This window comes from Cornus florida, unplaced genomic scaffold (assembly GCF_030987335.1).
Source record: "Cornus florida cultivar Cherokee Brave unplaced genomic scaffold, ASM3098733v1 CherokeeBrave_3.0.0_Hap2_Chr06, whole genome shotgun sequence".
In the NCBI taxonomy this organism is placed as follows: Eukaryota; Viridiplantae; Streptophyta; class Magnoliopsida; order Cornales; family Cornaceae; genus Cornus; species Cornus florida.
The window spans coordinates 94779267-94804305 of NW_026775576.1; the positions used below are offsets into that span (position 1 = coordinate 94779267).

General features: G+C 37.0%; 1 pseudogene; it reads left to right on the forward strand.

The window, feature by feature from the left end:
* The first annotated feature begins 3740 nt into the window (after positions 1 to 3740).
* On the forward strand, positions 3741 to 6257 carry LOC132313022 (UDP-glycosyltransferase 86A1-like; annotated as a pseudogene).
* The last annotated feature ends 18782 nt before the right edge of the window (positions 6258 to 25039 follow it).

Consider the following 25039-nt stretch of genomic DNA (forward strand, 5'->3'; position numbering starts at 1 on the left):
AAAAATAACATAAAATGATAGAACACCTTTTTAAGTTTGTTTTTACTTTTACTATTCACATACTAATCATTATTTTTTTGTTTAGTTGATTGTCAACCAGATCAAAACTCACAAAATTTAGAAGTATAATTTTTGTCTTAATTAGTTGGATCTTTATGGCCTCAAGTAATTTAATTATAGATTCACTCTAATATAATATTAAAACATCTAAATAATAATTCGTTTGTTATTTTAGGACAAATGTTCACTATATATTAAGCTAATACGGATAGTCTAGTCTCTCTCAGATCTCCCCCCCGCCCCCCCCAACACACACGCACACACGTACCCTCAGTGAGAAAAATGGCGGACACTCACCAAAAGCCTCATGCGATTGTTTTCGCATACCCTCTACAAGGTCATCTAATCCCAGCCGTCCATTTGGCCATGAAGCTTGCATCAAAGGGATTCACCATCACCTTCATCAACACCTAATCAATCGACCACCAGATATCCAGCGGCCATCCATACGGCGCTGGAGATGACCTATTCGCCGGAGCACGTGAATCTGGTCTGAACATACGTTACGCTACCGTAAGCGACGGTCTTCCGGTGGAGTTCGACCGGTTCCACAACTTGGTTGAGTTCTAAGAGGCTCAGCTCCATGTCATAGGGAGCCATGTGGATGAACTCGTCGGAGAGATAGTCCGCACGGCAGAGCCACCAGTGTCATTCTAGGTCGGCGACACGTTCAATGTGTGGAGCCCGACGATTGTGAAAAAGTATAACCTGGTCAATGTTACGTTTTGGACTGAAATTGCTTTGGTATTCACTCTCTAATATCACTTGGACCTTCTCAAGAGAAAAGGTCATTTTGCTTCTAACTGTGAGTATCCCCTCTCTATCTCACACGCACACACAAACACCAAAATTTACACCATCCACCACCAAGCGTAACGTGTGTGTGTATATATATATAATATAAATTGGGGTAAGGGTAACAAAATACCTAAAATATACTTTTCATAATATTTTTATTCTTTTTTAAAAAATTGTACAAAAAACACTCACATTCTTTTCAATTTATGCAAAAGCATCCTCAATTTATATAATATCCATTTTACCCTTTTATTCTTTCAAAAATGCCCCTACCAAACCTTACTCTCCACTCCCAAAACTGCAACCACCAGAACCGACCACGAAACTGGGTCTTGATCGGCTCCGGCGTTCTTGCGGGTATCGGTGCTTAGGTAGCCGTTTTCTCGCGGTGGAGGTTGCGGACGGCAGGGAAGAGGCTGCCGAAGAGGTCTGCGTTCACAAAGTTGATTACTTTCGAAAATGTAGAAAGTTGAGATTCTCTCGCTCTAGCATTTTGGATCCATCACAGTGGCATTCAACACTAAACCAACCGTTCTACTCTATGCATAATTAGTTATCGGATAAATAAAGCCATCAATCCGACTACTTAATTAATATATTTATTTTGGTCCCTTTGATTATTTCTGACTCGATCACAATAAAACATTTGTTTGATAAAAAATAATAATTTAAATAAATAAATATATAATAAATCATTTTGTCTAAAAACACACGAAGGCCTTCGAATTTACTTTGTGATCAACCATAATCAATACAAAATAAATACAAGTAGCAATGATGTAAATATTGAAAATATAACCCTCTAACTATTAATTACATAACTACCCAAAATGTCGGTCTAAGGATCCCGAAGAATCCGCCGAACAAATTAAAGTAATTATTAATTAATAAAATAGTTTATACTTTTCTCATGCTTAAGAGTCAAATGCCATGACGGTGATAGGGTGCAATTGCATACGACGGCTCTCGCAATATATCTCAACCTAACGCGGATTCAGTTCAAGTCTTAATTAATTATGAGTCCATCCATAATTACTGACTATGAACAATTTATGATTACTATTTATATATCATGCATTGATTGTCATCACATACATATATATAAATATCTCTTGTAATCAAATGGACACTATCAATTCTATAATGAATCGAAATATAATACATTGAATTCACCAATTGTATAAGACATAAATATTTCAGAAACGTCAGGAACATATGTCACTTAATCCAAACAGGAATTTGCTATGCCAGGGCATATAAATCCCAACAGTGAGTTATGATGTAATGGAACTGATTCTCTCTTACCTCCCAATTCGGTCAATTAATGTTCGTGCACTCTACAATTTGCAAGCTCTGGCACTCGATTATCACCTCTGTATCTTTCTCCACTCGTGTCTCCGCCGCAAAAAAGCCCTGGTTCTTCCTCTACGGCCAGAACAACCAAGCCTTCGCTTTCGACCCTGAAGCCGATGAGTGGATCAAATTGCTCACCACTCTCTTCCTCCTTCATCGGCTCCGGTGGCTTCTGCTTCATCACCACCTCCTCCACCGTCGCCAAATTCAGCTTTTTGCCTATCCTTAAAGGCTCTGACGGCTTTGCGGGTATTGGTGGTTGGTTGTTGTTTGGTTGATCAATTTGTTGATGAATTTTCTGGGTTCCTGATTACAGTAGGCCGAATTGATAAATTGGGTTGTCATCTTTTCTTCCTCCGGTGAACTGGGTGTGGTTTCCTTCTAGTTTTCGGTCCTTTCCGGCCACGGTTTAATTGGGTCTGCTTGTGGGTTGTTTGTATGGGTTGGTGTTGGGATTTTAGTCATTTTACAAAATATTAATTTTTATATATATTATTAAATGTGTAAGTAAGAGCATTTTAGTCATAAATGTGTGAGTAGGACTTATTTGCACAAATATCATTGTTTAATGATATTTTTTGTACGTAAGAGTGCAAAATGCACTATATACATACTATAAGGGTATTTTTTGCACTTAACCCTATATAAATTTGACAACTGATTAATACAGAGTAAATATTTGTATGACATGTAGCTTTTGTTGTTGGAGTATAAAGCACACACGCACACAAAGATAGTAAATATTTAGGAAATAATATAAATTCTTAGATATAAATGTTACATTTTTGTATACTTTACTCATAAGCGGAACAATGTACGTCCCCAAAAATATGGAAATGATCCAATAACCAATATTATTCGGTTGCGATGCAGACTCCTTCAGTTGCGACCTAGGTTGCTTGAAATTGGATGCACCTTTTTAGGAAATTTGGCTTTTAAGTTTTGCTGAATGCATATCAATTAACTATATATTTTTGGCCAATTCTTGAAATTTTAGGAATTGGTAAGAGTCCAACTGTACTTTATTTTTTCTTTAGCTCCTGAGTGAGTTCGTAAATAAATGATCCAATTTTGAGTTCAAGCTCGTTTAATAAATTTGTTGATTCAAAATATTGCTAGACTTTACTCATGTATATTTCATTAATATTTAGTTTGTATAGACTTGCATGTGTCCGTAAATATAAGTTTGTGAGCATGTCACTTTTGTGCTTTTTTTGATTCATAAACACAAGTTTGTGAATATAAACTTGTACAAGGTCTTATTTGTTCACGAACAAGTTTTTACTTAGCCTTCAGACGCATTATTTTTGAAGTTAAAAAATAATTTTTGAACAGTTACAAAATATATATGTATACATATAAATATATATATTTTTTAGCAAGCAACCACTTAAAACTCACGTACACACTTGGTCAATTCAATATTTTCCCATTACTACTGTACGTTGGCAATGACATTCCCTGGACAGGTTGATTTGTTTAGAAAAATTGTTAATTAGTTATATATATATATACACTTCTTCTTCTTCTTCTTTTTTTTTTTTTTTTTTAGACATATATACATATATACAGAATTTTTTTTTACAACCAAAACAAACCACTGACTAACCACCACAGCCCATCGACAAACAAAAGCAACAAAACCCACACATTTACAAAAAACACACAAAGACACCTGACAAAGCAAACTACCGTGAGAATAAACCATGGGACCCAGTGTAATAATTCCCATACTGCAACAACAACAGCCACACAAATAAGGAAGCAAGTTTCATAAGCAAGTTCTCTCTATCTCTCTCTCCTCTTGATACACAAAAATGGAGGAACTTCAGAAGCAGCAGCCTCCTCATACTATAATAATATCATACCCTCTACAAGGTCATGTAATCCCAACCGTCCATCTGGCCATGAAGCTTGCATCAAAGGGCTTCACAATCACCTTCGTCAACGTTGAATCCACCCATCACAAGATATGCAAAGCCCAACCACATGCCGCAACCGGAGACGACCTCTTCACCCGAGCCCGTGAATCCGGTCTGGACATCCGTTATGTCACTGTCAGCGACGGTCTTCCTCTACAGTTCGACCGATCTATCAACGTAAATGAGGTACGGGAGGCTTACCTCCATCTCTTCCCCGCCATGGTAGATGAACTCGTCTATCTTAATAGTCCGGACGGCGGACCCGCCTGTGAATTGTCTTATCGCCGACACGTTCTACCCTTGGCAGTCGACGATTGCAAACAAGTATAAGCTCGTCCATGTTTCGTTCTGGACTGAACCAGCTTTGGTCTTCACTCTCTACTATCACTTGGAGTTTTTAAGGACCAATGGTCATTTTGCTTCTTCTGAAGGTGTGTACACTTGTACTTTCTTTCTTTTCTATATATATATATATATATATATAAAGAAACGTACCAAGACAGCAATATGAAATCTGATTGACCATTTCCAAGTTGGGTCCAAGGAAAGTGTCTAAATTTTTAATCACCGGCAATCCGGTGAAGTTTAGAGAGAGAATAAGAAAACCAATGAAATCTAGAAAGAGGAAAATATAAACATGAAATTGGACAAGAATTATTAGAGTGAGAGAGTGAATAGAGAAATAACCGAAATAGATTTCGGAATAAAGAAGGAAACTATGACCAGAACCGCCGCCAGTGCAGTCTGCAGACAATAAACACTACCACTTGCCACTCTTTTCCACCACTCATGTTCACAATGTTTATCTTTGAAATTTGATATAGAAAATATGTGTATATAATATTTCTATAATTATTATTTTTTGATCAAATAGTGTCGGATCTCTTTTATATATATATATATATTTTTTCATGTGCATTGAATAATTATTGATTTTCTATCCCTAAAGTAAATTCAGAATACTTGTATAACCATTTAAAATTTAAGATGGAAAATATGTATAATATATTTTCTTATTTATTTGGTTGGCTCATTTGATAGGTAATCGCAAGGACGCCTTAGATTACATACCCGGGGTCGAGTCTATCCAACCAACGGACTTGATGTCAGTTCTTCAAGATACAGATAAGTCAACCACGTTTCACAAGATCATCTTCAAGGCTTTTGATGGCGTCAAGAGAGCGGATTTTATTCTCTGTAACACAGTACATGAGCTCGAATCAGAAACAATCTCAGCCTTCAATCAAAAGCAGCCCATTTTTGCAATTGGGCCCATTTTCCCTTCTGGTTTCACCAAGAGCATTGTGCCCACGAGCCTTTGGTCCGAATCAGATTGCACCCAGTGGCTCAACACCAAGCCCACTGGGTCAATTTTATATGTCTCATTTGGTAGCTTGGCCAATGTTAGTAAAGAGACCATAATGGAGCTAGCCCATGGGCTTTGGCTCAGTGGAGTGAGTTTTATTTGGGTGCTTCGGCAAGACATTGTAAGTTCTGTGGAGACCTATTCCCTACCTGTTGGATTTGAAGAGGGTGTCAAAGATAGAGGGTTGATCGTGACGTGGTGCTCTCAGATTGATGTGATTTCGCATTCGTCCATTGGAGGGTTCTTAACTCATTGTGGATGGAACTCGGTACTGGAGAGTGTATGGTGTACTATTCCATTGCTTTGTTTCCCTTTACACTCTGATCAAATCATTAATCGAAAATTAGTTGTCGATGATTGGAGGATCGGGATCAATGTATGTGATGAGAAATCAATCACTAGGAGAGAAGCCGCAGAGAAGATCAACCGTCTGATGAGTGGAAAATCGGCTGATGAATTGAAGAATGAGATCAAGAAGGTAAAAATAACATTGGAAAATGCAATTGCATCCAATGGATCATCGGAGAAAAACTTTAATCAGTTCATCATGGATCTTGAAGTCGTAATTCACAAAAAAATGGTTTTGTCACGTTATAATTGACAACACCACCGAAATTATGTTTTAAAAGTTTTTAAGAATAAGAAGCTATAGATATGATTTGTTTCGGGTGTTGCTATAGTTTTGTGTTTATTAAAAAAAATTCAACTTCGATTTTAAAGTTATTCAACGTAGAAATTAATGATTTTATTTTAAATTATTTTTATGTCGGTATATGAATCGTATATCGACTCTTATTGATTAATATTTGTACAAGATTTTGAGTTTTATTAGGAGATCAACTTATTTAACTGGATTTTTCCTAATAGCAAAATAAGGTATTTTTTAAACCTTTTCGGGTTATATGATTCAAGTTTTGCTTACAATAATAACAAATAAATTTTATATGAATAATAATTTATAATTCTAAAACTTTGAATAAGGACCGACATCATAATGTCATTAGATATTATTCTCTACATTGTCAATCTAACACCCTATATGGACCCTCCAAAAAAATCTCTCTTTGATATTAGTTTTCTGCCATTTACTAAACACAATCATTCAAAGATAAAAAAAGACAGTATAGTCAACAATCCCAAAAATTTCTACTTTTCAAGAACACATTGGGTCCTAGAACATAATTAGTTGTCATTTTAACTCTTTTTTGGTGAATAAATTGCAAGTTCAATCCGATTCATATGGAAAACTCAAAATAGTAATAAACTGTAAATAATAAAACTTTTACTTTTTTTTTTTTGGTTGAAAGTTAAAGTTAATTTATATAAATAAGAAGCCTGAGATAGGCAATTACAAAGACCAAGTCCAAATAGGACGGCCCAAGCAAGGAGATAGCTTACAAGGCTGAAAAGCCCACAAATACAAACATGAACATGACAGTTAGCCGCGAATCCGGTGAGCAGCCATTTAGGCAACAGATGAAGCAATCCAAGAAGATGGGGCTTCTATCTCCAATCCTAGTCTGGAGGTCGCGGTGGTGGACGCAGCACGGACTAAGAAATGTTCCAATCAAATATAATTCGCCTGTTAATTGGAGAGTCCAGTGAAGGGTCAGCAATGAGTTTAGGGCGAATTGATTCCTTCAAATTGTTCAAGATGGAGTTCGCAGAGAGCCTTTTCCTCTTGAATACCCTTCAATTACGTCTTGTCCAGATGTTGTAGACCAGGGCTGTGAGTGCTAACCTTGAAATGTGTGGCCTGGAGTCCAATGTTTTGCCCTTCCAATGGTGAGTAGCCCAAGCTATCAATTCATTCCATGAGGAGGGAAGAATGTGAAAGCCACAATGTGCTTGCAAGAATGTCCAGATGGGTGAATGGAAGGAACATTGAAAGAATAGGTGGTTGTATGATTTTGGTATTAGATTGCACAGTGGGCACAGGTTTGGCAAATTCAGGTAGGAGGTGCAGTCCCTATCTAGTGTGGCCAATCTGGATTGGATGGCAGGCCAAATGATAAATGAATGTTTTGGGATCATTGGTTTAGTCCAAACTAGATGAGTCCAATGGAGGGAAGGAATATGCTGGGTAAAGTATTTAAGGGTATGGGGAATAGAAAATTTGTCTGTTGGTGATGGGATCCAGTGTAGTTTGTCAGGAATTAAAGAATTTGGCTGGGGTAATAAGTTGTGGAGGGAGAGTTGGGGAATGATGTTTGTGATGGTGGTTGGGAATGACCATGAAGAATCAGTGATGAAAGCACTTACCTTAGTCATATTGTCAAATGATGATGAGGAAATTTGTTGACAAGTAATTTTAAGATGTAAAGGGCCAAGGTGTGACCAATTGTCAAACCAAAAATTGGAGTTCATACCATTTCCAATTTCGAGCTTGACAAGTGGTCTGATGGCAGGTCTGAGCTGGAGCAACTTCCTCCATGTCCAAGAGCATTGGCTTGGAGTACTAACCTCCCAAATACTCCTTCCTTTCAGCAAGTATGTATTAATCCAAATGATCTATAACATGTTTTCCTTAGACTTGATGATGTTCCAAAGGTGCTTTAAAATAGCAGTCATATTCCATGAGTGCAATTCAGGAATACCTAAACCACCAGCCCTTTTTGGGAGGCACGCAGAAGCCCATTTCACATTAGCACCATGCTTCTTAAGCTCGGGTCCAGACCATAAAAAGGCTCTGAAAATGCTTGTGAGTTCATTAATAATCCTCATGGGGAGGATGAATTTGGTACACCAGTAGGTTTGAGTGCTGAAGAGGATAGATTTTATGAGCTGAACCCTTCCTGCAAAGGAAAGAAACTTATTGGGCCAATGCCTTATTCTTGCTGTAACCTTATCAGTGAGTGCCTTATAATCCACAGCTTTCAACATGGTGGGAATCAGAGGAACCCCTAGGTATCTTATGGGTAAACATCCTTGTTCAAATCTAGCAAGGTTAAGAATGGTAGATTCAACTTCAGGGGCCACACCAGAGAGGAAGATTTGACTTTTATCTTGGTTGTCATGGAGCCCGGACATGTTTGAGAAAATTTCAGTGGCTTTAAGCAGTGTTTGTACAGAGGGAACACTTCCATGGCAAAAAAGCATAACATCATCAGCAAATATCAAATGGGTGAGGGTAAATTCTTTGCACTTCCAATGGTATTTGAAGGGGTTCGATGAAATTGTCTTGCTAAGGATTGAGGATAGGACTTGCATAGTAATTATAAATAGTGATGGTGATAAGGGGTCACCCTGTCTTAGCCCTTTGGCTCCTTTGAAATGGCCATGGAATTCACCATTAAGGGATATGATGAATGAAGTAGTGGTTATACATAATTCCACCCAAGTTATGAAAATAGTAGGGAAACCCAATAACCTAAGAGTGTCCAAGATAAAGTCCCAATTGATGGTATCAAAGGCCTTTCTTAGGTCAATTTTCATTGTACACCTAGGTGAACCAGTGAATCTGTGGTAGCTATTGAGGAGTTCCTGTGCCATAAGGATGTTATCCTCAATATGCTTACCATGGATAAAAGCTGACTAGGATGGGCTTATGATGGATGGGAGGATTGGTTTGAGTTTGTTGGCAATGAGTTTTGAGACACATTTGTAGATGGTAGTGCAATATGATATGGGTCTAAACTCATTAAGTGATGTGGGGTTTGTGACTTTGGGTACAAGTGTGATTGAGGAGTTGTTAATTTCTTTAAGTATCTTCCCTGTGATGAAGAACTCTTTAATGGCTTGGGTGATATCATGCCCAATTACAGGCTATGCTTTTTGAAAAAGAGAGCATTAAAGCCATCAAGTCATGGGGCCTTATCATTGCTTAGTGAGAACATGCAATGGTAGATGTCCTCATTAGAAGGTATTGCTACCAGAGCAGGTATACATTCAGGTTTAACCATATTGGAAATGAATGGTGCAAGTGAAGCAGTACCTGGGTAGCTGTGGTGGTGCTGTCCAAGTGTGGTTTGGAAATGTAAGAGGACTTTTTGCTTGATAAGCACTTCAGTGTCAATGATATGACCAGTGGCATCCAAGAGACTGGTAATTTTATTTCTTTTGAATCTTGATGACATGGTCTTGAAAAAATAAGCAATGTTGGAATCCCCCTCATTGAGCCATTAAACCCTAGATTTTTGCCTGTAGGTGAGTTCTTTTGCTTCTTTGAGTTTTTTATATGATGTAAGGATCTCTCTCTCTTGCGTTCAAAGGACAGGATCATTTGGGACATTATCCAAAGCAGTTTGGCAAAGGGATAGCTTTTCCTTGGTCAGTTGGACTTTTATGGCAATCTCACTGAATTCTTTGGCAAGTTGTTGCTTGAGAGGACCCTTAAGACATTTAAGCTTAGAAGTGACTTGGAACATAGTGAAACCTTTAACAGGGTTATCCCAAATTGACTTGACAATAGGAATAAAGCTGTCATGTGAGCTCCAACAATTGAAAAACCTAAAAGGAACCTTCCTTCTTGGATTGGGTGTGCCAAGGGTGATGATCATAGGGCTGTGGTCAGAAATTCCAAAGGGCAAAAAATTGCAGTGGGAAAGGGGAAATGATGCATTCCAGGAGCCATTGATGAGCTCTCTATCAAGCTTCCTTGATATATTTGCAACATCTAAGCTTTTGTTGGACCAAGTGAAGAAAATGTCTGTAAACCTCAGGTCCTCAAGATTAGCCTTATGAAGGCACTCACATAATTCAACCATGGCTTGAGTGGTTCTGCTAGAGCCACCAAAATTCTCATGTGGAGACTTAATAATGTTGAAATCACCTGCTAAAATCCATGGGGAAGAACTGAGATTGGTGGAAAGTCTTGTGATATCACTCCACAGGGTTCTTCTTTCATCTGTAGCATTGGCTCCATAAACAAAGGATATGAAGAAAGATATTCTACACCTCAGTAATGTAGTAGAACAGTGGATCATTTACCTGGTTTCTTGCAAAACTTTGAGATCAATGGAATTATGATTCCATAGAATCCAAATTCTGCCAAGAGGGAAGTGCTGATAGTTGTGGTGTAGGCTCCAAGATTTTGCCAAGGATTTGTGTACTAAATCAATATTGACCTGGTTGATTTTGGTCTCAATGATTGACATAACATTAACCTTATATTCCCTTATGAGTTACGAACCTCATCCTGCTTGTCAAGGCCATTTAGGCCTCTAATATTCCATATGGCTAGGACCATTTAACACTGTTAAAGAACTTTCCACGTGGGAGGATAATCCCTCTGTTTGGTGCTAATTGGTTCATGGATTTCTTTTTCTTTTTTTTCGGTTTTTGTGGTTTATGTGAACTGGAGCTAGGTCAGAAGGTGTGGGTAATGTGGTAGTAGGTTCTGAGCCTGATGTGCTCTCTTCAGTGTCAGAAAGTGGAGAGAAAGGGTTTGGAGCAAGTGTTGTATCCTCAATAATGGGGGCCTTATATGTGGCATCATAAGTAGCAAGAGGTCCTAGAGGAGTAAAGTCAATGACAAGTTTGTCATTATCACTGAAAAAATGAGTAACAGCGTTTTTAAGGGTGGTTGGTTGAGGTGGTTGAGTGGGAAGGGTGTGATTTTCATGGGAATTCCTGGAGAATGGTATAATTTGCCAATCATTAGGATTGTGAGGAGAATGGGTAGGGGTTTTGGAAGGTGAGGAAGGGCAGGTTTGAAGATTATGTCCAAAACATTGACATAATGAGCAGCTTGGAGGACAGTGCAGGTATTCAAACCTTAATGAGGCCATTATCCCTGAGTCAGTGTAGTAGGGAGGTGGGAGTTAGTGTTGATCTCAATACAAAGCTTTGCAAACCTGGTCTTGGATTTCTCCTCTGTGTAGATGTCAGCAAAAAAGGGTTTACCGATGGCACTTGCAACAAAACTAAATCCTGAACTAGTCCAGTAATGCAGAAGAAGCCCAAAGATCTTGACCCAAATAGGTAAAGAGGAGACATGGTGGTCGTACCTGTAATACCCCAAAATTTAAAAAGGACATAATTGGAATTTTATTTTTTATTTTATTATTCTTAGTTGTTTTCATGACTTTTGTTACGTGGCTTCCTGTTTTGTTGTTTAAATGAATTAACTATTTAATTATAAGTGTGCGTGATGAAGTGGCATTTGAATGTTAAATTAAATGCATTTATTTTATTTTATTTTATTTTTAATCGAACTTGGGCTTGGATATGATTAACGGACTATTTGGATAGTGTAAATGGTTACCGTTTTACCCATGGAAGTATCTACATGTATATATATGGGTATATATGTATATAGAGTTAGTTTTAATTATTGGTATTTATTAATAATTAAACTTGAGGTATTAATCATCATTTAATATAGGTTATAATTTTAGGGTTACATATATTTTCACGTTTTTAGCCGACTTATATTATAACTTTTATAATTGTTTTTCTTTCTCGGATTAAAATTAGAATTAGGGTTTTAGTTTTTCTAAACCTATAAATATATCATTATGTTGACTTAGGGTTTTAAAAAAAAATATGTAAACCCTTTTCACGTACCAGAGAGATAGAGAGGAACATAGCGTAAATTGTGAGACAATAACAGACCATCTTTGGTGAGGGTTTCAACTGTGGAAAAGGATTGGTCAAAGGAGAAGGGAAGGTTGAGCAGTAGGAGGCTTGACGGCAGTCATGATCGCCGGAAAAAAACCTAGGAAGACGGTGACAAGGTTTTGATTCCAAAACCGCAAAGGCAAGTTCTTTCCTTTCTCTCTCCCGTTGCCTGTGTTCTGTGCATCTGTAGATAGTCTCTAGGGCTTTAATGGACTAATAAATTGAATCTTAGATACTTAGTATTTGTTTAATCAATTATCAGTATGTAGGCGTGAATTAATTTTGTTACAGTTCATGCAAGTTTGGTTTGGTTGCAGTGCTTGCTCTTTCTAAGCATGTTGGATCGGTAAATGTTTTAAGTTTTAATTTGATGCAAATTGACTTAAGTAAGGATTTGGGATGGTTTTAGATATACTTAGGACTCCTAAGAACAATTTTAAAAACCAACAAAGGGAGTGGAAGTGGCCGGTGCTGAAGCAGATAGTCGAAAAAACATAGCTGGAGGAGAACAAAGGCTCAGAGGGATGAAGAGCTGGCTCTGGGGATTGAAGAGCCGGCTCCCATCATTCAAGAGCCGGCTCCAAGAAGGCATGGAGCCGGCTCCATGCTTGCAAGAGCCTGCTCTTGCATTTTAGAGCAGGTTCTCTCATATTTTGACGTATTTTAGTGTTTTCTGATTTTCTGGGCACCGTTTGGATGATTTTAATTCTTTCGAATTGTGTTGTGAGGGCATTTGGGTTCTTAATTTAACCTTCAAGTGTATTTAAACCTCTTATTGCATAGTTTATACATTTACGCTAAAGTGTTAAATAGTAGGAAAATAGACAACTTTTCAGTACTGTTAACGGTTGGAGGAAAGTTAAATTGCGTAGTTTAATTCAGTGATTGACGGATTATAAAACCAGTCATGGGGATGATTTTGGGTGTAAATAGGATTCTTAAACTCAGTATTAAAGATGAACCGAAGGTTGGGAATAGCCGGAGACGAAGCTGAAAGGCGAAACGGAGCAAAACTGGACAGAGGAGGCTCTAAGCTTTTAAGAGCAGGCTCTAAGTTTTTATGGAGCAGGCTCTAAGTTTCTAGAGCAGGCTCTAAGTTTTTATAGAGTGGGCTCCATGGTGTAAAGAGCCTGCTCTATGATTTTCAAGAGAAGGCTCTTTGGTTAGGTTACGTTTCGTTGCAATCTGGAGCTGTCCGGGAACTATTTGGGCTATGTTTGGAGTTCTAAATTATTTTAGGGAGTGAACTAACAATTTTAAAAGTAATTTTAAGAGATCTTAAGCTCTCTAATTGCATAAGTTAGCCTATTATAGGAAGGGAATGATCAGTGTGAAAATTAGACAATTCACATACTGTTAACGGTTGGAAGGGAAGTAGTTGTTAAATTTTTAAATGGGTGACTTAAGTAATTATAACATGATTTTAATCTTGTTTTAAATGCACGTTAGGGTCATTTAATTAATAAATTTGATCTGTGCACACTCGGGAATATAATTGCTGAATTAATAAACCCGTTCTGCAATTATGTAGATTAAGGATAGGAAATTACTTGCTTGTTCTAATATGGCAATTTAATGAATTATAACATGTTTCTAATTTTTGTTTTAAATGCACAGTAGAGTCTTTTAGTTAATAGATTGGACCTGTGCATGCTTTGGATTTTTATATTGCTGAAACATTAATTTTCCTGCAATTACATGAGTAAAAGGTTTGCTTCAAATTGCTGAATTATTATATACATTTTTCTGCAATTAATTGGATGATGGTTTTCAACTGGATGATGGTTCTGGACTTAAATTGCTAAACTAAAACATAGGTTTTGTAATTTACATGGGAGTTAACCTGGACTTAATTGAAGAATTAATTGCATATTTTCTGTCAATTATATGAATGGATTCTGGATTTTAAGTTGACGAACGATTAAGTTTTGTCTCGTCAATTTCATAGATATTGTCATGGATATTTAGTTAATAAACTGTTCCAATTTTGTTTTATCAGCTACATGGATTTATATGGATTGTATTTGGTGTACTGATTGAGTTAATGCATCATTTACGGATCATATGCATGGTATATAACTGTATGGGACGGTGACACACGGAGGGACGGATTAGATCAAAACGCTAATTCCAACCCATTCATACATACGGAATGGATTAACTAAAACAGTTAAATCCTACATGGTTTCATGTGCTGTCAACTAAAACAGTTGAACGACATATTGGATGGTTGTTTATATTTTTTGTTAATAGGAAGGATAGGGATTTAATTAAAATATTTAAATCCTAATTATATGCTGTGTTTTGGCGACGAATAGTTGACCGGCTCAACATTGTATTTGGATGGGATGTATATACACTTAATTTATGTTAGTCTGTGCGGCTAAACAAGTTGAACGACTAGCTGGATTTCTTATGGTTGGATAGGATCGGACTTTATATATATAATTATGGTACCGCGATCTGAACTTGAGTCTCATAGTCGATGGTTAGGGAGCGTATATGCAGTAGGATGCATAGCTAGCTATGTTGGTTGAGGTATACCTTGTTAGGCTTAGGTAGTCATGCCCACTCATGTGCGTTTTTGCATGTTGCCTTCTATTCAGGTTGAGACCCTCAGCATAGTTTAGTGAGAGTCCTGTAGTGTGGTTATATGTATATATCTATTTACGGACTATATAGATATGGTTGAGACATCTAGGATATATCTGCGTATCGGGTCTCTGTTTGGATTGTAGTTAGGATAGAACTTGTTCGTGGGCCTGACCCACTATTATTTTTCAGGTAACAGACGGTTCCAGGTCTTAGATCTTGTTCGTGCTGAGCAGAGACGACTTCTCATTCTTCCGACGACGTAGGCGGTTCCTGTATGGTTTAGCATTGGATTCTTTTTCGGTGGTTCATTTCTCAGTGATGATTTTATTAGGGGTCCACTAGATGGATTCCCGAGTTGTATTAGAAATGGAGAATTTGGATGTATCAGAATAATTCTTTATTAATTTAATTTTATTCTGAGGTTTCAGTATTTGGTTTATCATTCTAGTTTTTTTTAGCAAATTTTTATTTATTCCTGTTTCCTTAATTGTATTCTGTGTTCGTTTATTGCTAATTGGTTTGATATCCTCGGGTAATCGGGCGTGGGCCTGGCCAACCCGCATCCGAAAATCTGGGGGTATCACAGTACCTGAATTCAGGGTCCCATTTCTTGAGTGTAATGGCTTTACCAGCAAAGAACCATGGTCCTTCAGCCAGAATAAGGTCACACATGGCTGAAGAGGAGAAATGAAATTCAAAAAAACCTTTGACAGACCTTGTAACCTTGAGAAGACCTTTGTCACTCCAGTACTTAGTTGAGAGGGTTTAGATGAGGCCAAAAGGAAGACTTTTGTGTACAAAGAATCCTATGAGACTAGACCTCAGTGCTGAGATGCCTGCATGTTCAATTTCTGGTGAGAAAATAATTAAATCTCCAGTTACAGAATCTTGATGGTGCTTGAATGCCATTTTAGTTTTGGAATCCCTCACAACTGAAGCCCAAGTGAGTGATTCCGGCCTCTGTTCAGGGGGATTGAGTGTTTGTGGTGAAGGAGGGATGATTGGGGGGATTGGGATGTATGGAAGGGTGGTTGGAGAAGAAGGGTTGTTTAGAAGGGAAGTGGTGGTTTGATTGTTAAGGCTATTTTGTGGCTGCGATTTTGGAGGGGGAGGGGTAATGTTTGGCTGGTGGTTTTGGGGAGTATGATATGTGCTGGCTGTAATAGGGGTGTGTGACACAATAAGAGTGCATACAGAATACTTTTTGACTAAGGAGACTTTAGCTGGGGGTAGGGTGCTATTTTGGTGTAAGGAGCTATCCTCAATAGGCTGTGATATGTCAGAGTGATGTGATGATGTAGAGGATTTGAATTTTGAAATGTTTGGCTGGTGTTTGGTTTGGTGGGATAGTATGGTCCGGTCAATAGAGTGGTGTGGATCCTGGTGCACGGTGTTCGATAGGGGTGGTTCTGGCACAGCTGCATCTGAAGGTGGATCTGAATCCTTGAAACAGCTCTGAGCCTCAGTAGTGATTGAGTTGTGGTTAAGGAGGATAATTTGATCACTCAGTTCCGTGACCCTTGCTCTAAGGACTCTTTGAGATTCCAGACCTCTCCCAATGAGGTCCCTAAACCATTCAACCTCTTCAAGAAGATAAGAATACCTGTAATTGCTCCTAAACTCAGTAACTTCAACTCGGAGCCTGTAGATTTCATCAATCATGGCCTGTGTGTTTGATGGGTCAAGATCAATAAGAATTTGGTTATGGTCATCTTTATAAATATGTTTGATTTGCTGGTGTGGTTCATGATTAGTTGGGAAGTGATCAGTAGTATGATCAGAAAACATGACCCCTTTTCTGTTTTGGATTGGGTTGTGGTTTGGTATGGGTTTTGACAGGTGGTTGATTAGCAGGTCATTTTAGAATGGTGATGGGTTACTGCTGTGGATGGGTTTTAGTTGATCTCTGTGGCTTAAAGGGGGGTTTTTAGGTGATTTGAAGGTGGGCTTTTGGGGTTGAGGTTCGATGGGTTTTGAGTGACACAGGTGGAACATGCCTGAGGAGGGAATTTGAGTGGGAGGAATGGTGGTTTTAGGTGGTTGGGTGTGGTTTTCCGGTGACGGAGACGGTTGGATGAGGAGACTCTCATGATAAAACTCGATGAAGATGATGTGAAGAGAACCGCTTTTTTAATAGTATCTGGAGACTGGCTCCAAATATATATATATATAAAGCAGATAAAATAACTGAATATTAAACTTGAATTAACAACAGAAATTACAATAGATAATAACTTACAAACTGATATGCATTAAAATAGATAAGGCGGTGTATAACAGACCAAGTAAATATATATGTACTAAAGCAGATAAAATAACTGAATATTAAACTTGAATTAACAACAAAAATTAGAATAGATAATAACTTACAAACTGATATGTTACTGATAATAGTCTGATGTATACAACATACTATTGGTGTATTACACTCAGAAAGGATGAAAAGAACTGAACTGAATATTACAATGAGAAAATATAATAAAGCTTAAATTCTCTCACAAACGAAGCCTCCCATTACAATGCGATTGAGCACTGCATTTATAGCTGAGCTGTTGCCCTGTTGTGAGATTCTTCATCCTGATTTTCGGCATAATTTCTGGCTTTTGAAAAGTAACTTTTGACTTTTGAGGCATCTATGACTGTTCATGTATAGTAAGTTACTGTTCATGTCGTTTTGTGCTGGCGGTTACTGTAGATGAATAGTTTCTTGTCGGGAGAACTATTGAAATAGTGATTCTGCCGACAGTTACTGTAGAAATAGTGACTTTGTCCTGTTACTGTAGTAATGTTGACTTTTCCCCAAAAACCCTTAGTAAGGATCATCGTAGGGATTTTGACTATCTTGGAATACTGGGTCATCATATAGGTTGGTAACTGGGTAACTGGATTCTTCAGCAGTGGAGGTATCAACTACTTCTTCTTCTTGTGACATTTCTTGGATGCGACTGGTTAAATCTGCTGCGATCTTCTTGAGAGAATCCAACTCTGATTTGGGAGTGGATTTGCGTGACTTTGAAGTAGAGGTCAACTGTTTTGACTGAGTAACTTACTGTGGTGGTGGAGTGACAGTGACTGGAGCAACTGTAACTGGATCTGGGAATTCTTCTTTAATATAATCAAGAATCCTGGTGATTTTGAAAGCATCCCACCATTTGACATAGTGGCGACGAATGACTGTGTTTCCCTGAATGTCATATAACCATTTGAAAATCCAGGGGACTTTGTATTTGCAGGAAAATAAGAATAGAATTGGGAACTGAGAGTTATGTTTATTGGTTTTGTAAATTGTGTGGAAATATGTGACTTGATCTGCTAAAGTAAGAGGGAGGATTTCTGGAATGGATCCAAACATTGACCACCATTTGAGAAACCAAGTAGGAATTGGGGCTTTGTAATTAAACTTGTTATCAAAACAAAGGAACCATAAATGAGTGAATGAAGGGTTTTGGTGAAGTAGAATAACAGACCAAGCTGTAAGGTAGTCATGATAGTTGTAGAAATAGTCATGATCTGGTAACTGTTTGGTTATAGCTGGGTGAGATCCCCATTCATCTAGAGACATGATCCGGATGATATAGAGGGAATGGTAGATGACTTTCTTGGGGTTATTTTTATCATAAATTGGGTTAATCCGGATAGAATGAGTAGAATATAAAATATTCTTGTAGAATTGTAGTGACTTGAAGGGCTGACTGGCACAGTAGTGGAGATTATGAGGGAAATAGGCTTTGACTAATTTTGCAGGGTCGGTGAGGTGACTTAGGGAAGGTTCTATATAGAATAAGGGAGAATAAGGTTTTTCGATATAATCACTGGGTGACTTTGTGTAATTAGGTATGTGTGACTGGGATTTGGTGGTGTCTAAGTAGGGATCAGGAATAGGATCAACTAGGGTTGATCGGTAACTGGGTGGCGAAGTAAGGGGTTGGAATCTGTTAGTGACTGCTAGAGCAGAGGATTGTGACTGGGTTTGTGATTTGGTGACTGGGGCTTTGCCGGAGTAAATATCAAATGGTTTAACTAGATGGGGCCTCTGGGGAGGCTGTCTGTCTGCCATCAGATTTCTGTAAGAATTCCCTTGTAAGAAAATCTGGAATAGAATTGTTACTTCCTTTGATATATTCTATATCAAAATCAAATATGCTTAATATAGCTTGCCACCGGGCAAAAATCTATTTAGAAGCAATATTTTCAACATCTTTTTCTAAAACATATTTTGCACTTTGACAATCGATTCTGACTAAAAACTTTTGATTTAAAATGTCATCTTGAAATTTACTAATACATAAAACAATAGATAAAATTTCTTTTTTAATAGTACTATAGTTACTTTGTGCTTTTGTCCAAACACCAGAATGGAATCGAACTAATTGTCCAGGTGCATTTGGACTGACTCGTTGTTTGAGGATGCCACCATATCCAATGTCAGAGGCATCAGTTTCAATTATTTTGAAGGAATCAGTAGTTGGAATGCCAAGATAAGGTAAGGACTTGATATAACGCTTAATAGATTTAACTATATCAGTATGGACAGAGGTCCATGGAGGAGGGTTACTTTGAAGTCGATCAAAGAGGGGCTTGCATTGCTTGCGAAGATCTTTGTAAAAATCAGCAATGTAATTGTGATTTCTCTAAAATTTGATCTGCGAATTTATCAACAAATTGAAGAGACCTATCAATAGGACGAATCTGGCCTTGATAGATATGGTAACCTAGAAACCTGATATTGGTTTGGAATAACTTGATTTATGTAGCAGAAACAACGAGACCATTCTTTTGAATTGTTGCTAGAAACGATTTCAAATGTTTCCAGTGTTCATCATTTGACTTGGAATAAATAAGCACATTATCAATATAAACAATGGAAAAATGACTGTAAGGATTGAAAATATCATTCATGATATTTTGGAATTCACTAGGAGCATTTTTCAATCTAAAGGGCATTACTTTCCATTCATAATGACCAAATAGAGTGGTGAATGCAGTTTTGTACCTATCTTTCTTTCGAAGGCGAATCTACCAAAATCCTGACTTCATATCGAATTTGGAGAAAATAACTGCTTGACTGAGGCGACTAATAAGATCTTTTTTATTTGGAATAGGATACCTAATCCATTCTAAGACCTTATTTAGGGGCTTGTAATTGATGACTAAGCGGGGAACACCTCTTTCTATTTCAGAGTTTTTCTGAACATAGAAAGCTGGACGCGACCAAGGTGACTTACTCTTTCTAATAATCTTCTTACGTAGAAGATCATTAATTTCTTTTTTAAAAAATTCCATGACTTCAGGGCTCATTTGAATTGGTCTAGCTTTAGTAGGAATATGTCTTCTCCTAAAGCCTTTAATGTAGGGTAACTTCACAGAATGTCTTTTTCCTAGAAGGAGGACTAAGGAACTTAAACTGGATTTTTTGTCCAAAAGGTCGAGTAACTAATCCTTCATTATCAGTAGTAAAGGGATAGAGGAGGTAGATGAATGGAACTCCTAAAATGAGCTTGTCAATCATATTTTTGACCAAGACAAAGGATATTTTGAAAAATACATTATTTTGGCAAATATGAGCTTTAGAGAGTTTGTATTTTATGTCCATTTTACTATCATTAGCTGAGCTTAGCCTTTCAGAGGTTTTCTCATAATATTTGGTTGGTATGAGACCTTCCTGAATGCAGTTAAGATCAGCTCCTGTATCAATCAAAGCAACGACTTCAAGTTTGAAATCTTTGTTGATAATAAGATTAACTTTAGCATACCATTTTTGAAATGAAATGTGACTCAAAGTTTGGAGTTTTTTTAGCATTTTCGGAATATTTTGAATGGCTTGAATCTGCTGAATGAGCAGAGACTTCTTCATCAGATGACTCAGAAGAGTCTTTTCCTGTAAAGGAAAAAGCAGGATTTTGTTTTAGTTCTTGAATATCACTTTTCATGACTTGGTGATCCGTTTTGAGATTTTTAATCTCATTTTTTACTATGTTAATTTCTATTTGAAGGTCTTGAATATTGACTTCTTTTGGTCTGTTATTAAACCTTTCTAAGGTTTTATACAGACTAAAATTAGATTTACTAATTGTTGGGGCTTCAGGTTCTGAGTTACCTAATAACACCTTAAGTTTTTTAAGATATAAGGTTTTTAACTCAGGGTCATCCACTTTACTAATTAAATCAATAAGTAGATGTTCTTGCTCATCATTTTTTGTGAGGACATTAAGTGACTTATTAAGATTGCAGCAACTATCTTTACATCCTAGTGTGATATTGGGAGAACTAGGAGAGGCATCAAATGACTGGGAGGAGGAACCAACTTCTGGATCACTACTACTGTCATCAGTATCTTTTAACTGAAGAATTTGGTAAATGGATTCTTTAATTTCACTGGGGATTTGTAACTGATTGATCTTTGTCTTTGCATAGCAATCTTTAGCAAAGTGACCTAGACGACCACACTTGTGGCATTTCACTTTGCTAACATCTTGGGTAGTAGGAGTATTTTTTTTCTTAAAGCCTTTTTTGCAAAATTTCCTTTTAGGTTTAGGCTTTTGAGAATAATATTCATTTTTTAGAAAGACTGGTTTCCTGTGTTTGTAATGCCTACGGTAACCTTTGTAATTCTTCTTTTGTGACTTGGGGTTTTGTCTAAGGGAGCTATGGGTGGAAGACCATATTGTTCACAAAAGGTTCCCATTTCATATTTAGCTCTTTTCCTATCATCTTGTAGTTGGTTACTAATTTTCATGTCAATACACATCCTTAATCATTCCTTTTGGATTAAGCTGATGATATTGCCATATGTGAGATTATCATAATCAATGTTACCTGTGGCTTTACTAAGGGTATCTCTAATCTTATGAGCAAAGAGGTTAGGTAACCCATTAATGAATATTTCTTTCCAGAATGGTTTGTTACTATCATCTCTCATCATAACTCTAGATAAGAATACATCTTTATATCATCTGAAATCACTCATGGTTGGGCAAGAGAGATTTGTAAGTTGGTCATGTATTCTGGAGGTGATGTTACTTGGAGTACCTATAAAATGGTCAACTATGGTATAAACAAAGGTATTGACTCCATCAGGAATAGTACGACCTATGGCTTCATCAAAAATCGGAAGACCATCATTATCCTTTTGAATAACATTTTTGATTTGTGTTCGAGAATCTTCAGTTAGATGTTTCTCCCACCAAGATTTTAACATCCCTGAAAATCCTGAGGCTAGAAGATCAACTATTTCGGATTGACTAAGATTATGTGTGGTAACATAGTTATTAGCCACCATGGAAATATGACTGAGTTTGTTAAGAATTTCCTGTTCGGATAAACCATCAATATTCCATTTATAAAGCTTATCAGAGGAGACAGAAAATTGATTTTGAATATTTCGTTCTTCATATTGAAGATCAGGAGGTGTTGGTCTGGGATACCAATTTTTTGTAAGAATAGTTGGATTAACACGTTTGTTGACTAACCTATTAATTTCTAGGTTAGAAAAAGTATGTTCGATTTACTAGATATCATAGGGGTAACTAGTGGTGGAAAAAGGACTATTAGAATCATCAGTATTATTGATGACAGTGACTGTCTTATCTTCTTTAATAGCTTTGCCTTTCTCCATTGTTTTGAAAAGAGTCTCGATTTGGAGAATGACAGAAGGATCAGGAAGGGCTTTGGGGAGTCCTTTTCATTGTGTAGGCATAGAAATAATGGGTGACTCAAGTGGAGTGGAAAGAATGGGAGGGATGGGAGGCTGAGTGAGGGATAGTTCAATTTTACCGAGTTGAGTCCCAATAGTATGTAGATATTGATTAGTGAAATTATTTTGTTCAACGATTTTCCGAGTGTCATTATCAGTGACTGTGGTAGTGACTTTTAAAGGAGAGGCAGGAATTTCCGCTCCCATGTGATCTAGGGTTATGGAGTCTAGTGGAGGATGGGAAGAGGAAACTTTTGATTTATCTGGTTTTTTCCATTTGACTTTAGTTAATACATTGACTTGATTATGATAATTTTCGAGATAATCAAAAAACTTGATTTCTATTCGATGATCTATCATAAACCTTTGCCAATGATGAAGAACTTTATTTTGTTCTTTCTCAGAATGTGACTTTCTGAAGGTTTTCCTTTTAAGCTTATTTTCTGGGGAGGAATATTCATCATGTAACTTGGAGAGATTATATTTAAAAGGTTTACTAATAGTATTTAACGAAGGATCTATTGTGTTAATGTTACTAATGAAATCAGAAGGTGAAGGAGAATTAGGTGCAGATTGAGACTTGTTATTGGCTGGAGGAGTGTGCTCATAACAAGGATGACTAACTTGTTCTTCAATGTGAATGCCCTTTAACTTAGTGTCTTTAAACTGAGGATTAAGTTTTGAATTCTTTCTTGCAAGAGGAGGGACTGAGTCACTATCTTTGTCAAGATCTAGTCTGGAGGAAGTAGAAGGACGAGAACGAGTCAGAAGGCGTTGTTCATCAAAGCTTATTCTGACTGTTCCGTCAAGATATTCCTGGACTCTATCAAGACTACAGATATCATTTTGTATTTTAACTGGATGATTTTCATTCTCAAGAATCCACTCATTTGGTAAAGAAATATTTTTCCAAGCAATAGTTTTCTTGAGTTGAATATTAGCATCAGCAGAACTACTCTTAAGTAATAGAGTGTGGCCCTTAGTATCTTTTTTTATTACTTTAATGTTGAGATTAGTTCCTCTTGTCTTATAATAAATTCGATATATAAGACCTAAAGGTTGTGATCCAGGAAGCATTTTGTAACCAGAAGTTTTAATATTAAGGGTTAAGGCTTTTAATAAATGAGGATCAGTTGGGCCGAGGGTGAGATCTGGGTAACAATTAAAATGAACTGGACCATTACAAAGACTAGTTTCGACTATTCCTAGGAGACTATCATCATAATCTAGGAATCTAGCATCACGAAGAGCTAAGAGTACTGAGGCATTGAGACCAGCACCACCAAATGGATTAATGGCCACTTGGACTAATCCTATGTGGATGAAATTGGATCCACGGTCCTTATGTTTCTTGATTGCTTTACTAGTGAGTAACTGGCATTTTTCATGTTTTTTGGATAAGGAGTAGATTTGTTCTACTGTTTTAACTGTGTAGTCACTAAGAAAGGTTGACTTAAAGAAACTAGTTTTGTAGATTTCTCTGGTTGGAATACGAGGAATACTCCAATCACTAAAATCTAAACTAATATCTTCAACTTGGTATTCTTCTTCATTGACTATGTTTGGAACTGGGGGAGGTAGACTAGTTCTGGATCTAGAACTTATTGAAGAGGAAGACCTGAATAACCTATTCATGGTTACTTATCTCAAACTATCTCTGGATGATTGACTAGGTAAAACATACTATTTTCATGATTCTTTCAAAGTGGTATCTAATTCCTATCCATGCGCTCATCCGCTCATGCCGTCCCGCTCAGGCCTCTTTTGGGTCTTACTGTTTGGCTCGGGTCTTATTGTTTGGATCTAGGCTTACAGGAAGGAGTAAGAGTACAACAATATGAGAATCAATAAACAGAATGATTTAAACAAAACAATCAATCATATGTGAGATTATCATAATCAATGTTACCTGTGGCTTTACTAAGGGTATCTCTAATCTTATGAGCAAAGAGGTTAGGTAACCCATTAATGAATTTTTCTTTCCAGAATAGTTTGTTACTATCATCTCTCATCATAACTCTAGAAAAGAATACATCTTTATACCATCTGAAATCACTCATGGTTGGCCAAGAGAGATTTGTTATTTGGTCATGTATTTTGGAGGTGATGTTACTTGGAGTACTTATAAAATGGTCAATTATGGTATAAATAAGGGTATTGACTCCATCAGGGGAGAGTCTGATTATTCAACTGGAGGGATTCTTCGTTGTCCAACTGAAAAGCAAAAGCAGCGAGTGAAGATGAATCAAGCAAAGACGCTGGAGATCCAGTTTGAGCGAGTGGAGTGGCAATAAGGGCAGTTTCGGGTATTATTCTATTCGTCCTCCCATCCCAATCAACAAGTAAGGGCCTTCAACAAAGGATATTCCAGGTGAAAAGAAAAACCTCCTCAATGACCATCTCCTGTAGCGTGATATATATATATATATATATATATATATATATATATATATATATTCAAGTATTAAACTTCTTATTATTCTTTGACCTATTTTTTTTCTTCAATAGCTCATCAATCCATTTTTCAATCAATACTATTTTTTAAGAATGAGGACAAATCTTTGCCTAACGGAAAAATTACTGCATTTTAATCTAGAAGTCACATATTTGAAATAAAAAAAACGATCTTTTTAAACGTAAATATAACTTTAGACAATTAGATTTTGCAACGATATAATCAAACTGTACAAA